The sequence below is a fragment of the Lethenteron reissneri genome, chromosome 69, assembly GCF_015708825.2.
Source record: "Lethenteron reissneri isolate LAM-NWPU_2019-01 chromosome 69, ASM1570882v1, whole genome shotgun sequence".
Taxonomy (NCBI): Eukaryota; Metazoa; Chordata; class Hyperoartia; order Petromyzontiformes; family Petromyzontidae; genus Lethenteron; species Lethenteron reissneri.
The window spans coordinates 4,686,928-4,703,753 of record NC_083847.1 but is presented as its reverse complement, the minus strand read 5'-3'; the positions used below and the strand labels follow the sequence as shown (position 1 = coordinate 4,703,753).

General features: G+C 43.0%; 1 protein-coding gene across 1 annotated transcript in view; it reads left to right on the top strand.

The window, feature by feature from the left end:
• The window catches only part of LOC133360739 (oocyte zinc finger protein XlCOF6-like), a 134,818-nt gene extending 118,455 nt beyond the window's left edge, over nt 1-16,363 (top strand). Inside the window, exon 8 of the mRNA XM_061579567.1 lies at nt 16,257-16,363. The gene's annotated coding sequence lies outside the window, so the exon portion shown is untranslated. The remainder of the gene's footprint in view (nt 1-16,256) is intronic.
• Nucleotides 16,364-16,826: the final 463 nt, after the last annotated feature.

The following is a 16,826-nucleotide window of genomic DNA, read 5'->3' as shown; positions in this document are numbered from 1 at the left end:
CCTGAATATACTAGACTTTACCGAAGATGCTCTTATTCGTGCTAAAGCTGCATTAATCATAAGAAAAATATATTTTAGCATGAATCCTTCAATAGTCTCTAGTGACTTCCCACGAGAATTGCTAAGAGGATGGTGCACATAAACATCACCATAAACTTCACAAATCACAAAGGGTGACTCAACGCAGCTAAAAAAAAACTTTACAAGCCAAGTCAAAAACCTATCTCAGACCAATAAAAGATTAGGAAAATTGATTTCTTAGAAAATTTCCCAGACTTAGTAATAGTCAGGATAGTAAGGATAAGTCACTACACAAACTGGAAGGTCTAGGTAAAAAAAATCTGTACCAGGATTTCCTGAATGCCAATGAAAATTGCACCCAAAACCATTATCCACGATACTATCCAGATGAACTCAACTTGGTGGTTTTAGGAAGACAACTAAAGGAAAGGTCAAAACAAGGTCAGAGGATCAAAGTGCTTCCCCCTTCAAGGGCAAAAGGTCAGCCTGGCAGGCATGCGAAAAACATGCATTATGTATCGATTTAAAGGTTTCATGACTGCAGGGATTCATCTTCTTGGTTCTTTCGGTAAAGTCACGTAGAATGGAAATAATAAAATAATAAAAATAAAACATAATAAAATAATTCTCACGACGTTTCGGCCACAACGCAAGCAGCCGTCCTCAGGTGAAGACCAGGTCTGTCGGGGAGACCAGGTCTGTCGGGGAGCCGTCCTCAGGTGAAGACCAGGTCTGTCGGGGAGACAGACCTGGTCTTCACCTGAGGACGGCTGCTTGCGTTGTGGCCGAAACGTCGTGAGAATTATTTTATTATGTTTTATTTTTATTATTTTATTATTTCCATTCTACGTGACTTTACCGAAAGAACCAAGAAGATGCATTATGTACATATATTATGTATGTTGATAAATTGTGAATAAGCAAACCAATAATATATATCCATCACAATGTATCTGATACATTAACCTGCCCTGATTGGCTCACAAGTGATGACATAACATTTATCCCTCCATCTATTTAAGACCGAACCAGAAGGATTTCTCCACAACTCTGGCTGTTGCCTGATGAGGCTGGTTGTAACATCAAGGTACTCAAATTGTAAATGTTGTGCGTTTACTCTGCAACCCACAACCAGTTAGTGCTGAACTTGTTAACGTGACAAACCTTCCTAATTGGTTGTCGGGTGGTGTTGGCGGATTTAACGACACATTTATATTTACGCAATCTGACCCAAAAAAACACTCTTATGGATAATATTGGTTGCGAAAGCCTACTACTACTACTGCGTGTTAGACAGGTTCCAGAAACATTTGTGGACATGGAGCCATCACCGCCTTTGAACAGCAAACACTTTACACTCTCTCGTCGCTTCCAAAAAGCTCCAAAGATTGTCTTGCCATCACGTACGACAACACAAGCCCTTTTTTTCGATTTAAAGCTTTCGTGACTGCAGGGATTCATCCTCTTGGTTCTTTCGGTAAAGTCACGTAGAAGGGAAGTAATAAAATAATAAAAATAAAACATAATAAAACAATTCTCACGACGTTTCGGCCACAACGCAAGCAGCCGTCCTCAGGTGAAAACCAGGTCCGTCGAGGCGACAGAGTCTGAATGAAACAGCACACGAGCTTGGAGCATATATATAAGCTGGGCGCATTGACAAAGGAATTTGTATATCAAAAGGAATTTAGCATATTTATGGGAAATGCAGGAATGTGATTAGTACTGCATATGCATGTGCATTATGCAGGATTAACAACATCAAAGGGAGCTGCAGTTACTGCTGCTGCAGCAGCAGCAGCAACTGCAGCAGCAACTGCAGCAGCAGCAGCAACTGCTGCAGCAGCAGTAACTGCAGCTCCCTTTGATGCTGTTAATCCTGCATAATGCACATGCATATGCAGTACTAATCACATTCCTGCATTTCCCATAAATATGCTAAATTCCTTTTGATATACAAATTCCTTTGTCAATGCGCCCAGCTTATATATATGCTCCAAGCTCGTGTGCTGTTTCATTCAGACTCTGTCGCCTCGACGGACCTGGTTTTCACCTGAGGACGGCTGCTTGCGTTGTGGCCGAAACGTCGTGAGAATTGTTTTATTATGTTTTATTTTTATTATTTTATTACTTCCCTTCTACGTGACTTTACCGAAAGAACCAAGAGGATGAACACAAGCCCTCTCAAATCTGATATGTGAGAGGCCGCAGTGGATCTCTTCCGTCGGAAGGATCGAGCCATGGACACATTCCCACCCACTCGGGATCCTACTTTAAAACGCTCAACGGGCCCCGCCACCTACCAGGCTGGAATTTTTGTCACGAGCACCACATCGGGAGCAACGGTCTCCTTCTTCAGAAAGGCTTCGTTTTGGTTTGATTCACGGATAAATCGTTGGGTGCCAATTTGGATTTTCTAATTTTCCAGAGGTTGTTTAAAGCATGTGGAGGAGAGCTCTGAGTAAGTGTTCCTGAAAAGGAAACGGTTTTCAACCATGTGGGAAAGCCAACCCTGGATTGCTGGCCGCTTTGCAAACTTAAAGAGTCCGTGGGGCATACTGACTAACTTCAAACATAGCATGGGCTTTCTTTCCACAATGATTGTTGGCCACAATTTGGATACTAAGACACATTCGGAAGGGCTCCTTTCTTCATTTTTATTCTAAGCACTCAAAAGACCCAAACTGAAAATGTGCTTTTATCCATCGTGTAAGGGAAATGTTAAATGTCTTTCCCTGATGATGCTGGTTGTAATTACTGGCGAAACATCACGGTACTCGAATTATACATGTTATAGTGGGTTTACTTTGCAACACACCAGTGTGCTGAACTAGAAACGAATTGGCCACGTTTTGTTTACGTGACAAACCTTACTAATTGACTTTCGGCTGGTGGCGAGTTTAACGACACATTTATATTTAAGCGATCTACCAAAAAAAACAACTCTATTATGAGCGACTCATCACCAGTGTGTCCTAGCATGCTTGTTTAAATAAGTAAGTGTTGTAAATCCCTTGCCACACTCGATGCACACGTGTGGCTTTATGCCAGTGTGGGTTCTAGAATGCTTATTTAAATCGGTGTGCGTTGAAAACTCCTTGCCGCACTCCTTGCACACGTGCGGCTTCTCGCCGGTGTGCGTTCTGGAGTGCATCTCCAAATTGTAGCGCTGCGTGAAACTCTTCCCGCACTCCTTGCAAACGTACGGCTTCTCGCCCGTGTGCGTCTGTGAGTGTCTCTCCAAATGAAAACGCCGTGAAAATCCCATGCCACACTCCATGCACACGTGCGGCTTCTCGCCCGTGTGTATTCTACGATGCTTATTTAAATCGGTGTGCCTTGTGAATCCCTTACCGCACTCCCCGCAGACGTGCGGCTTCTCGCCAGTGTGTATTCTACAGTGCTTATTCAAGTCGGTATGCGTGGCGAAACCCTTACCGCACTCCTTGCACACGAGCGGCTTCTCGCCTGTGTGCGTTCTGGAGTGCATCTCCAAATTGTAGCGCTGCGTGAACCTCTTCCCGCACTCCACGCACACGTACGGCTTCTCGCCAGTGTGAGTTCTGGAGTGCGTCTCCATATGGGAACGCTTCGAAAAAGTGTTCCCGCACTCCTTGCACATGTACGGCTTCTCACCGGTGTGCGTCCTGGAATGCATCTTCAAATTGAAGAGCTGTGCGAAGCCCTTACCGCACTCCTTGCACACGTACGGCTTCTCGCCCGTGTGTATTCTATAATGGGTCTTTAAAATGGAGAGCTGCGCAAAGCACTTACCGCACTCCTTGCAGACGTTTGGCTTCTCGCCGGTGTGCGTCCTAGAATGCTTTTTCAAATCGGTACGAGTCGTGAACCCCTTTCCACACTCTACGCAAATGTGCGGCTTCTCGCCGGTGTGCGTTCTACAATGCATGTTCAAGGTGGAGCGCTGCGAAAAGCCCTTCCCGCACTCGTTGCACACGTGCGGCTTCTCGCCGGTGTGCGTTCGCGAATGCATCACCAGGTGGGAATGCTGTGTGAAGCTCTTGCCGCACTCGGGGCACACGTGCAGTTTCTCGCCAGTGTGTCTTCTCGAGTGTATCTCTAAATTCGACCGCTTTGAGAACCTCTTCCCGCACTCGACGCACACATGCGGCTTCGCGTGAGACTCGAGGCCGCCAAGAATCTTGCCGCACTGCGCACAGCCTCGCGGGGTCTGGCCGCCGACGCCCTTCGCTTCATTCACCTTCGTTCGGATCGGTCTGCCGACGCCGTCATCGTCCCCGCACTCGGTGCACAGCAGGTCCGCTGGGGTTGCTTCGCCTGTCGCGCACGTAAACAAAAACGGAACGCGAAAAGTCGGCCCGTGAGAGAGAGAGAAACAGTTAAGTGGTGTGTAGAAGCTCTCTTATCGATAGCTCATCTTTACCTCGCATCTTATTTCATTAATGAGACGATGAAGTAGACCTGTTGGGACGCGTCACGAAATATCATCGCCTCTTTTTGCAAGGGTAACCCTGGGTTACATCGAGAAAAAATTTTGAACACAATATTTAAACTATTCCTTGGGTCTTTCGGTAAAGTCACGTAGAAGTTCAAGGAAAATAACAAAAACTACGATGTTTCGATCGCAATACAGAAAGAATAAGGAATCTTATTCTCTCTGAGATCAGGGAATAAGGAATGTTATTCTCTCTGAGATCAGGGTTAAGCCTGCCCTGAACAAGATCAGTTAGCATTAGCAGACGTGACGTGTTCGTGAATGTAAGGCAGATCTAAAACTCGGTTGGACCAATACCTTGGCTGTGGATGATCATTGTGTTAATGCGGTGGGCTCACACGAAATAGATTTCTCGAAGATGAAGGTACTTTGCAAACCCACTGACTATCAACAAAGATTTGTTCATGAAGCCATCCATATATAGACACAATTTCAACCTAGAAGATGGGTACAAACCTAGCAATCATTGGAAGGACGTTATCAACCACCTTAAGTCATAATTGGCTGTGATGTTCCCATCCTGCCACCTTCCGATGTTAGTTGTTATTTTCGACTCTCTGATTTAGCATTAACAGGTTAAATTTCTCACACCAACACAGCCACCTCTGCGCGCTGACCTTGATGTGGCGGCGGCTCTGCGATCTTACATTAACATGCTCTTCTCTCACATTTACATAGCCACCTCAGCGCGCTCGCCTTGGAGGCCGCTCCCCGATCTTACATTAACATGCTAATTTTTACCTGGCAGCCTTTTAATTGGTGGAAACCCACCACCAGCGCCGTCGCTGCCCATCTCATTAACATTAGCTGTCCCGCCCATGCTGCTAACACTTGGGCTACGCCCATTTTAAACCTTGATAACAGTTTGTTATTTTATTTGAACCTATCTACGTGACTTTACTGAAAGACCCAACGAATATGAATTCCTCTCGTCACAAAAGCTTGAAGTTAATATTTAAACTATTTTTTTTGCAACTATATCCTCCATTTAACAATAAATTAATACGGAACAAACTTAACGAGCCTAAAAAAGGTAAAACTGGACATAACAATAATCAGTATAGAAAAATACTACTTTAGGAAAAGAATTTGACAACAGATTTGGATAGTAGAAGTGGCTTATCACATGGAAATTGATTTTAAATACTTAAAACGCGTGCTGCAAAATGTGGTGGGGAAAACCGTAGGACCCAGAGAAAAATGCACCTAACCACTGGCGATAGAGAAGCACAAACTCTAAATATACAACAGGCATCAGGGTCAGGATCGAACCCACGACCTCCTGTATACCAGGCGAGGTAGTTAACATCTCGCCACCGAGGTAACATCAGGTGTCCATCTCATTTATTGTAGCGTGACCGAAATAATGTGGGTGATTAGGAGCATAAATCATCACGTGTGCCAATTAGTTACTACTTAACCACTAACTGGTTGTGTTGGCGAACAAAACCCACAGCAACATTTACACATTTAAGTACCGCGACGTTTTCGCCGGTAATTACGACAACAACAACCAGCCTCGTCAGGCAATTCGCCAGAACTGTGGAGAAATCCTCCTCCTGTTTGTGGCGAAAGCCTACTTAACGCGTTAAACCAAACGAGAAAGCATTTTTTTTCTTTCCTATCTCCGCGACCTCACCTTCGCCAACGTCCTCCTCATCCAACTCCACCTCGACAAAGTTCTGGTCTGCAGTGGCCGGGCACCCACGGGAACCCCCCGTCAACGCAGGTCTCTCATTGGCTCCTCCCTCAAATTTGAAGTGATCAAAATCCAGGCCTGTAATGACAATAATAAGCACCATCATTCATGACAGATGGAAGGTCTAATAATAGACCTTCTATCAACAACAAGGCAACTCCTATGACTAATTGGGAATAGGACGCAAGCGTAGGATTGATCACCCTGTCGCTGGCCGCCTTTGGGGAGGGTGTATAGTATGAAAGGCCGAAACACCCTAGGACCCAAAGGTTCACTACTGATGATGCGCTCCCCAAATTTCACCAGGCTCACTGTTCATGAACTCTTGGAAGTGCTTGCACAAAGGATAGTAACATCTCATCCTGTGTTCTTTGGAATCTTAACCTTTACTGCAGCCTTGCACCCTTTTGGTTCTCAATCGTTAAAAAAATGTGTAATGTGAATAAACACAAAGGGTTTGATGTTACTTAAGTGACCGTGCTTAATTTGTGTTTCGACGATTTGCCTTATAAAAAAACATGGCCATGTCTCACAGCCCTCAAAGGGCATCTTGCACCCCCAGAGGGTGCTTGCGCCTCAGGTTAGTAACCACTGGTCTATTAGATGTAAAAAAAAACAACCACTGGTCTATTAGATGTGTAATGACACGGTGACCCCTGCCGGCCTGTAAGGGTAATTACGGTTAAAGCTGCATTACATAATGCCTTATTATGAAGGGACGTATCTGGGGTAAAGGTCAAGGGCAGAGTCAGTCGAGAAGCTCCGGCAACCATCCCGAAGGGTCTAGAAGGTTCTAGAAAGGGGGCATGGCCAGAAAGAGCTTGGCCACCCAGGCAGATATAAGGAGCTGTTAGTGTGGGGTCTGTGTCCTGGTTGCGTTGCTGCCGTCGTCATCTGTTCGTCTTCGACCACGTGGCTGTCCTTCTGCAAGACCAGCTCCGTCGCCACCGCTACGCTTGTCAACCCACCAGCGTAATGCAGGACGGAGATGGGCTGCGTGTTTGGACAGCCTAGGTGTAGCCACGTTACCAAGTGTATCGCCCTGTGTGCTCTTAATAAGAAGCCTTCTACTAGACGTGTGTCGGAAGTCGTTCACTACAGATGTGAAAAACAAGTGTTGCATAGGCAGGTTATGGATATATAAAATACACTTTTGAATTATTGACGTTTACTTAAATTTTGCTCTATGCATCTTCGGCTTTCAATTCCACTCAACTAAAAGTTATTATTTTAAGTCATTAAATCTAAACTGCCACATTAACATTGATACATATAATACCATGTGCATATTTTTTTAAAATATTGCTGTCTGGCTGGCTAGAGGGACGAATGGATGGATGTGCATGTCCAAAGGATGTGGGCATTGTTCGTTTGATGACACAAAAGATTACCAGTTCCGTTTTTGGCAAGTTACGTTCCTTACATATAAGCTCCAGCAGCCAAAAATCAAGACACTAGCACTCACTCGTCCGAATCGTGGACGACAACGGACATGGCAAACAAAAACATAATTGAGGAACCAGGAGTGTGGAAGTATCGGACTTCTCTTGCTCACGACAATCCTCCATAAATGGTAGATCAAATAATCACGGTGGTAAAGTTCAAGCCGTCAAACGTGTCATCGACGAGTTCACCATTCCATGAACATCTCGGCAGTGTGTCACTGCAATCCATACAGCGTTTACTGACATCTGAGAGACGTAGTAGTAGTCGTGCTGTTGGTTTTCTAAAGGACGTCATTGCTCACCGCAAAGAACCGTAGCGACACGATCGCTGCCATTCTAAGATAGCTGGGCACCAAAACTGTCCCACACGCCCATCCCCGCATTGGCCTTGTGGGGAGCCTCCGGACCCTAAAATGTTAATTTCATTTAGCTTTTAAGCCGAATCCATTCCGATTATGTTCACTTACACGTACGTCATCGCAACGGGAAGGGGTTAATTGCCCAACCACACCTTAATTACGTAGGGGACTAGAGCTTGGGAAATTGTTGGCACCGGCTCAGCGTGAGGACGCGTTTCCGCTTGTCTGTGGTTCCTCGAGCCTCCGTGCGCGTTATAAGTTGATATTATTGTTTTAAATGTTTACTTTGTGAAATTGGCATAAATAAGCATACAAATATCCTACTGTAAAAAGTTACAGTATTTACTGTACTGTACTTACCACTCTGATCTCTAAGACTCTGCATGGGGTGATGTACGTACTACTACTAGGCTCTTGTTTCAACAACCATGTGTTTGACGATCGCCAGACTGGGTTACAGCCTTTGGAGCGGTTTTGCTGGATCGGCCCAGGACTGCCATAAAATATTGGAAGCTGGATAATCTCGCGCCGGGTAATCGATGATCAACTGCAGCATGACTGAGATATGATTAGTGTTAAAAACTAACGATATAATTTTCTGTCTTCTTCTTTCGTATGGCTGATGTAGATGCAGAGCAACAATCAGAACGTCACATTCAGGTGGTCAAGCCCAGACAACCGCAGAAGCGGAGTAGCGAATCATCATCGCTGTGATGATGTCTCCTTCGTATTTGTGGATTGGGGGCATTGTGTCGTTATACGTTGTGTACGGTCTGTATCTAAGTGACCACAGTCGCACCACACAGACATTCTTGGCCCATCACTAATATAATGAGCCAAGAATGTCCGTGTGTAACACGCGTAACGTCACTCCACGTCGATCAGCCCCCCTCATTAATAATCATGCACAGGTGGGACCCTACCCCGTCATTAATAACCCTGGTCACACACTTTTTCTGGCATAAGGTATTCCAACGGTTTTAAGGTAATTTTGGGGTGCCGATTCCAAAGCTGGCATCAGTTTTTGTCTATGACATCAGGTTTTTGAGATATCAAATATTGCATTTTCAATAAAAACAGCAAATGTATGCTCATATACGAATAGCTAAACAGACATCCATACAAGAATAAGATACGATACAATATATAATAAAACAAACATTGGAAGAACGTAATAAACCATTTCGGATCTTAACTGATTGTGTTCACGTTTACGGTGACTTTCAGACCGCAGTCCACTCACTGACATTGACTATATATCTTGTATTCTCCGCAGGGAATGGATTCTTTGCTCCGCTGCAAGCTTCCTATCACCACTCTCCCATTGACATATTTCGTTGCTTCCTCTTAGTACCTTTCACGCGACGGTCAATGGTATAGTGTATAGCATATTGTATAATAATAAATAGTATTAAAGTGTAATGTTTAATACAATGTATAAGGTAATATATAGTATCGTAATTGTATAGTGAATATACAGCAGTTTGGTATACAGTTGGGTGGGTAGAATAATACATAGTGTAATATTACAATGTATAGTCTAAAAGCATATTAGTTGCTGCGGCACCATATTATTAACATTCCTTCCCTTCATTAATTCTAACCTTACTCCCTCCCTTTGATACTGTTAATCCTGCATAATGACTTTAAACCCCTCGCCAAACCTCCTACGCATTTCACAAGTAGTGCTAATCGCATATCTGCATTTTCCATAAATATGCTCAATTCCTCTTGATATGCAAATTATTTTGTCAAAGCGCTCTTCGCCCCTCCATCCCAGCATAAATAGTTGCTCCAAGCCTGGGGCGTGCCATTCAGACTCTTGTCTACTTGACAGACCTGTTCTCCACCTGAAGACGGCTGCTTGCGTTGTGGCCGAAACGTCGTGAGAATTATTATTATTTTTTTATTTTTATTATTTTCCTTCTACGTGACTTTACCGAAAGACCCAAGAAGATTTAATGAGCCGTAGTACAAAGTTGTGAGAGTGACTGCATATCAATGTGAGTGAATGCATATTACCATGTAAGAATTGAATTGTGAAGATAAGAAAAATATGTACAAAAAGGTCATTCACAATAGTGATGTTACATCTGCATAAACGACCTCTTCTTTGACGATCTCCGATGTACAGCTTGTGGAATGTCTCTCATCAAGGACCAACAGTAATCTGCCATCGTGTTTGAGTCCCATCGGCCTTGGTAACGTTCTTCCATAACTTTAATGTCTTGATGAAAGCGTTCACCTTGCTCTTCGCTCACGTGACTCATGTTCTCTGGAAACTGGGCCAAGTGACTATGTAAGTAGTGAACCTTGATGCTCATTCTACATCCAAGTGCTTGGAAACTCAAGAGCAGCTCCTCCACAATCTCTCGATAGTTGTCCGCTTTCCTGTTCCCAAGGAAATTCCGCACCACATCAGAGAATGCATTCCAAGCTCTAGCCTCTGCCGAAGTCATTGTTGTAACAAAGTGTGGATCCCTGATTAGTGTTCTTATTTGAGGGCCATCAAATATTCCTGCCCTTTTCTTCTCGGCACTGAGACTTGAAAAGGTTGAACATATACAGCTGAAGCAGTCTCCAGTGTGATCAAGAGATTTGACGAATTGCTTCATTAACCCAAGTTTTATGTGCAGTGGGGGAAATACAATTTTATTCCTATCAACCAGAGGCTCATTCTTGATGTTCTTGTCACCAGGCGTCAAACTGATTATTGGTGGCCAGTTCCTTTTAACCCAGTGTTCTAATGTAGCCCTACTGTCCCAGTAGCACAGGAAATAATGGTATTTGGTGTGACCTCCTTGCTGACCCAGTAGAAAATTAACCATTTTCAAATCAACACAAATTAGCCATCCATGAACATGGTATTCCAATCTATCCAGACAATCTTGATGTTGGCATACTCTTCATTCATTTTTACAGAGTGTCCTACTGGGATTGAACCATATATATTTATGTTGTGAAGTAACACACATTTCAAACTCCTTTTACTACTGTCGATAAAAAGTCTCTATTCACTTTAATCATATGCGGGCAGTCCCATATTGAGAAGAAGCTCTTCAACATCATTACAATAAACAAGTTGACCATCTGAATGGAAGTACTTTCGCAGTGCTGCTTCTCTGTTACGCTAAAAGGAGACACTAGTGCCAGGTCTGAGTAGTCCTTTCTCTTGCAGCCTGGAAGCCAACAATTCAGCAGACTGCTTTGGCAAATGCAAATCTCTTACAAGATCATTCAATTCAGGCTGACTAAACAGAGAAATTTTTTCACAATCTGCATCAGATGGCGTATATTCGATCGGACCATCATCATCTGTAGAAGCAGGTAAACTGAGGGATTCAACATCAATCTCTGGTAGCTCAGTAAATACAGGCACAGGTATTTCCTCACAGTGCTCAACTGGTCGTCTGGCAGATGGGATATCTGGGTATTGTAAGTGTTGTTTGTTTTTCTTATTGAAACCTTTTACATTGACAAGGCAGAAGTAGCAGTTATCCAAATGGTTTGTAGGTTCTCTCCAAACCATTGGCACACCAAACTCCAGCTTAGCATTCTTGCCTTTAGACCATGATCGCAAAGTTTCAACACAGGTTTTACACACTTTGTGAGGAGCCCAATTTTTGTCTTGGTCTCCAAGTCGTACTTTAAAGTAGGCAAGATAAACCTTCTTGACAAAGGTATTGATGTTGCGCCTTTGATCCTGCAAAGTGAAGCTGCCACAGATGTAGCAGAAGATATCTGGGTCATTACTGCATTTCCTTCTTTCGGATGTTGTAGCCATTGTTAGATCACGCCCTGCAGAAGAAAAATATTAAATAAATGTGGATATCTACATAAAATGATATTATAAACACACTATCCTAAAAATACAGTACCATATTTTAACACTAAAGCAGTCACTGACTCGCAACAACTTGCAATCATAAGTGACAGAGTTAATTTCGGGTAAAATCAATGAAAATGGGGTATGCCGATAGCATAAAAATGAGATGTGATAGAGCAAATCTGAGATCAGATTTGGTTTCAGCACCCTGAAATTAGTCTAAAACCGCTGCAAAAGTCCAGGCCAGATTTTTTTTTTTGTTGACCAGTGTAATCATGAACGGGTGACGTCACTCCGCATGAAGAAGGTGGAGCGGAAACGATAATTTGTTTACGCAAATTAGCTTTAATTTTGACCTTTCTTTATGGAAAGTAAAGCTAATAAAGAAATCAAAGCAGCAATCAATATAACGAGTCAAAAAAGGCTGTGTGTGTGTCCCGTGCGTGACGTCACTCCACATGCCCCCCCCCCCACATTATTCATGTGTGCCTGGATTTTTAGACTAGCGCAGTAGAAGGTTGAGCGGCTAAATATTGTATACCGAGAAATCTTCTGAAGTACATAATTGAATTTAATAAGTTAAGAAAAAATTCTTTACATCTTACATTTCCTAATAAAATTTACAATCACACAATAAAACGTTCATTTACATCTTTAATATTACAGCTTCTGTCCTAGGACGGGCTAACAAGCGAGTTATATTAGTGACGAGAGATGAAGTAGACCCGTTGGGACGTGTCACGAAATATCATAGCCTCTTTTTGCAAAGGTGACCTTGGGTTACGTCGACAACAAATTAAGAACACGATATTTAAACTATCTATTTATTGGTTCTTTCGGTAAAGTCACGTAAATATAAAAAATATAAAATAGATAGAAAATAATAAAAGAAAAAAACCCACGACGTTTCGATCGAAACACAAGCGGGAGTAAGCCTCCAAATGTAGCTGCTTATAAGGGTTTCAAAGTGAGTGGGCGGGGGAAAGAGCTGCGCAAGAGGCACGATAATGCAGGAGCAAAATAAAGGGGGAGTTGGGTGGAGGTGAGCTTGTGCAGCGCAAACAAAAAAAATGTAAACTATATATTTTTTTACAAATATATCCTCCATTTAACAATTAATTAACACGGAAAAAACTTAACGAGCCCAGAAAAGGTAAAACTGGACTTAACATTAATCAGCACACGATAATATTACTTTAGGAAAGGAATATGACAACAGATTAGGATAGTAGAAGTGGTTTATCACATGGATATTTATAGGAACCCAAATACTTTAAACGCATGCTGCAAAATGTGGAGGGGAAAACCATAGGACCCAGACAAAAATCCACGATGAAAGAGACGCAGAAACTCCAAATATACAACAGGCATCAGGGTCAAGATCGAACCCACGACCTCCTGTATACCAGGCCAAATAGTTAACATCTCGCCACCGAGGTGACATCAGGTGTCCATCTCATTTACTGTAGCGTGACCGGGATAATGTGGGTGATTAAGAGCATAAATCATCATGTGAACTCCTACCATCCTCGCAGCGGCTTTTGGCTGGCCATCGAACAAAGATGGTCACCGCATCGTGCGCTTTCAGATGCGCTTCTGCAGCCGTCTGGAACAGCTCTTCCTTCCGATATTAGTAGGCCATTAGAAGCTATGTACTTTTAAATCATCTAGATTGGCAAACTCATTTTTTAAAAATCATTTTTGTACTTAGTATGTTGTCCTTCCCCCCCCTGCACCTCCGATTAGTACGGTTGGCTATGTATGGTCCGAAAGAAGTTCAACATACATACGTACATAAAACAAGAAAACTATAATAGTTCTTTTAGGTTAGATTGTATAAATATAAACGTGTCATTAAACCCACCACCACTCGACACAGCCAATTAATAAGGTTCGTCAAGTAAACAAAATGTGCCAATTAGTTAATACTTTAGCACTAATCGGTTGTGTGTTGGAGAGCAAAACACACAGCAACATTTACACATTTGAGTACCGCGACGTTTTCGCCGGTAATTACGACAACAACAACCAGCCTCGTCAGGCGATTCGCCAGAACTGTGGAGAAATCCTCCTCCTGTTTGTGGCGAAAGCCTACTTAACGCGTTAAACCAAACGAGAAAGCATTTTTTTTTCTTTCCTCTCTCTCTCCGCGACCTCACCTTCGCCAACGTCCTCCTCATCCAACTCCACCTCGACAAAGTTCTGGTCTGCAGTGGCCGGGCACCCACGGGAACTCCCCGTCACCGCCGGTCTCTCATTGGCTCCTCCCTCAAATTTGAAGTGATTCAAATCCAGGCCTGTAATAATAATAATAATAAGCACTTTCATTCATGACAGATGGAAGGTCTAATAATACAGTGGTTCTTAACCTTTAGTGCAGCCTTGCACCCCTTTGGTTCTCAATCATAAAAAAAAGTATAATGTTCATAAACACATAGGGTTTGATGAAACAAAACAGGACCCTGCGGGGTGGGCTGGTAGGAACGAATAACCAAAGAATATAAACATAATGTATTATTACACTTGTTTAGCCAGGAAAGCCCCACTGAGTCTAAAGGTTTTTGTAGGGTCCTGCCAAGTGTTTGCAGTAGGGGGCGATGTTGCTACACCTAATTGGACGATCCGAAGGGAGATTTTGAGGCCTAGTTCTAGGCTTTAGGCCTAGCTGTAGGCTTTAGGGCGCTGTGAGTTAATTTTTAATTTAAATGTTTTAATTATTAATGTATAATTTAAATGTTATAATTATTAATGTAAAAGCTTTAAACGTAAATGTTTCTATTTTAAAACATCAGGGAATGTAACATTGTTAAACATGAACTCCCTTTCACACACGCGGGGGTACGATACGAAGGGAGACTTTGAGGCCTAGTTCTAGGCTTTAGGCCTAGCTGTAGGCTTTAGGGCGCTGTGAGTTTTTTATTTAATTTCAAAGTTTTAATTAAAAGCTATCTCAGGGAATTATAAGGGAAGGTTACACACATGTTTAGCCAGGAAAGCCTCATTAATTTAAATGTTTTAATTAAAAGCTATCTGAGGGAATTATAAGGGAATGTTACACTTGTTTAGCCAGGAAAGCCTCACAGAGTCTAAAGGTTTTTGTAGGGTCATGCCAAGTGTTTTCAGTAGGGGACGATGTTGCTACACGTAATCGGACATCGGAAGGACGGACGATATAATCTATTGTAGGCTGGTCCACTTCGTTCCTACCAGTAATATTTGTAACTTACGTGCCCGTGCTTAATTTGTGTTTCAAAAAATATAATACCATGTACATATTTTTGAAAATATAGCTTTCTGGCTGGAAGGACCGATGGATGAATGTGCATGTACAAAGGATGTGGGCATTGTTCGTTTGATGATGACACAAAAGATTACCAGTTCTCTTTTTGGCAAGTAATGTTCCTTACATATAAACTCTAGCAGCCAAAAATCTAGACACTAGCACTCACTCGTCTGAATCGTGGACGGCTATGGACATGGCAAACAAAAACATAATTGAGGAACCAGGAGTGTGGCAGTATCGGGCTTCTCTCGCTCACGACAATCCTCCATAAATGGTGGATCAAATAATCACTGTGGTAAAGTTCAAGCCGTCAAACGTGTCATCGACGATTTTACCATTCCATGAACATCCTGGCAGTGTGTCGCTGCAATCCGTACAGCGTCTACTGACATCTGAGAGGCATAGTAATAGTCGTGCTGTTGTTTTTATAAAGCATGTCGTTGGTCAAAGCAGATAACCGTAGCGACACGACCACTGCCATTCTATGATAGCTGGGTACCAAAACTGTGCCACACGCCCCTCCCCGCATTGGCCTTGTGGGGAGCCTCTCGACCAAAAAAGTTAATTTATTTAGTTTCTCTGCCGAATCCATTCCGATTACGTTCACTTACACGTACGTCATCGGAACGGGAAAGGGTTAATTGCCCAACCACACCTTAATTACGTAGGGGACTTCAGAACATGGGAAATTGTTGGCACCGGCTCAGCGCGAGGACGAGTTTCCGCTTGTCTGTGGTTCCTCACGCCTCCGAGTCATCCGCTCTCCTCAAGTGAGCGAATACCGTGCGCGTTATAAGTTGATATAATTATTTTGTGTTTTAAATGTTTACTATGTGAAATTGGCATAAATAAGCATTCAAATATTACCTACTGTAAAAAGTTACCGTATTTACTGTACGGTACTTACCACTCTAATCTCAAAGACTCTGCATGGGGTGATGTACGTAGTACTACTAGGCTCTTGTTTCAACAACCATGTGTTTGACGATCGCCACACTGGGTTACAGCCTTTGGAGTGGTTTTGCCGGAAGCTAGATAATCTCGCGCCGGGTAATCGATGATGAACTGTAGCATGACTGAGATATGATTAGTGTTAAAAACTAAACATATAATTTTCTGTCTTCTTCTTTCGTATGGCTGATGCAGATGCAGAGCAACAACTACAATGTCACATTCAGGTGGTCAAGTCCTGACAACCGCAAAAGGGGTGCATCAGGTAACCGCATCTGCCATGGTTTGTGCAGAAGATGCATTTTAGGGCGGACTATGAGCTTCGTGGAAGATCAAAACCCAAGGATCTTCTGCCTTGGGTCTTTCACAACAAGGTGTGGCCAAAATGGAACTCACCTTTCCCAAGGTCCTCCTCGTCCAATTCCACCTTGATGAAGTTCCGGCCTGCAGTGGGCAGGAATCCATGGGAATCTTCCACCTCCTCTGGCCTCTCACTGGCTCCCTCAATCTTCACATTCTTCAGAAGTTCAGCTGGAATTAAGAAAACGCAGCATGAGTTTTCACCTGTGCTTTGAAGAAGGGCCATTGGCTGCCTAAAATGTCACCATTGATATATATACTAGTTCATAAAGCCCGTCTTTGCCAGGCAAAAGTTTGAATAAATATAAGAATTAACCCATGGTTTTTTACAATTTTTATCTACGATTAGACACAAACTACTCCATAAATTTGTACTTTTCCACACAAAAAACTAATATTGTTGAC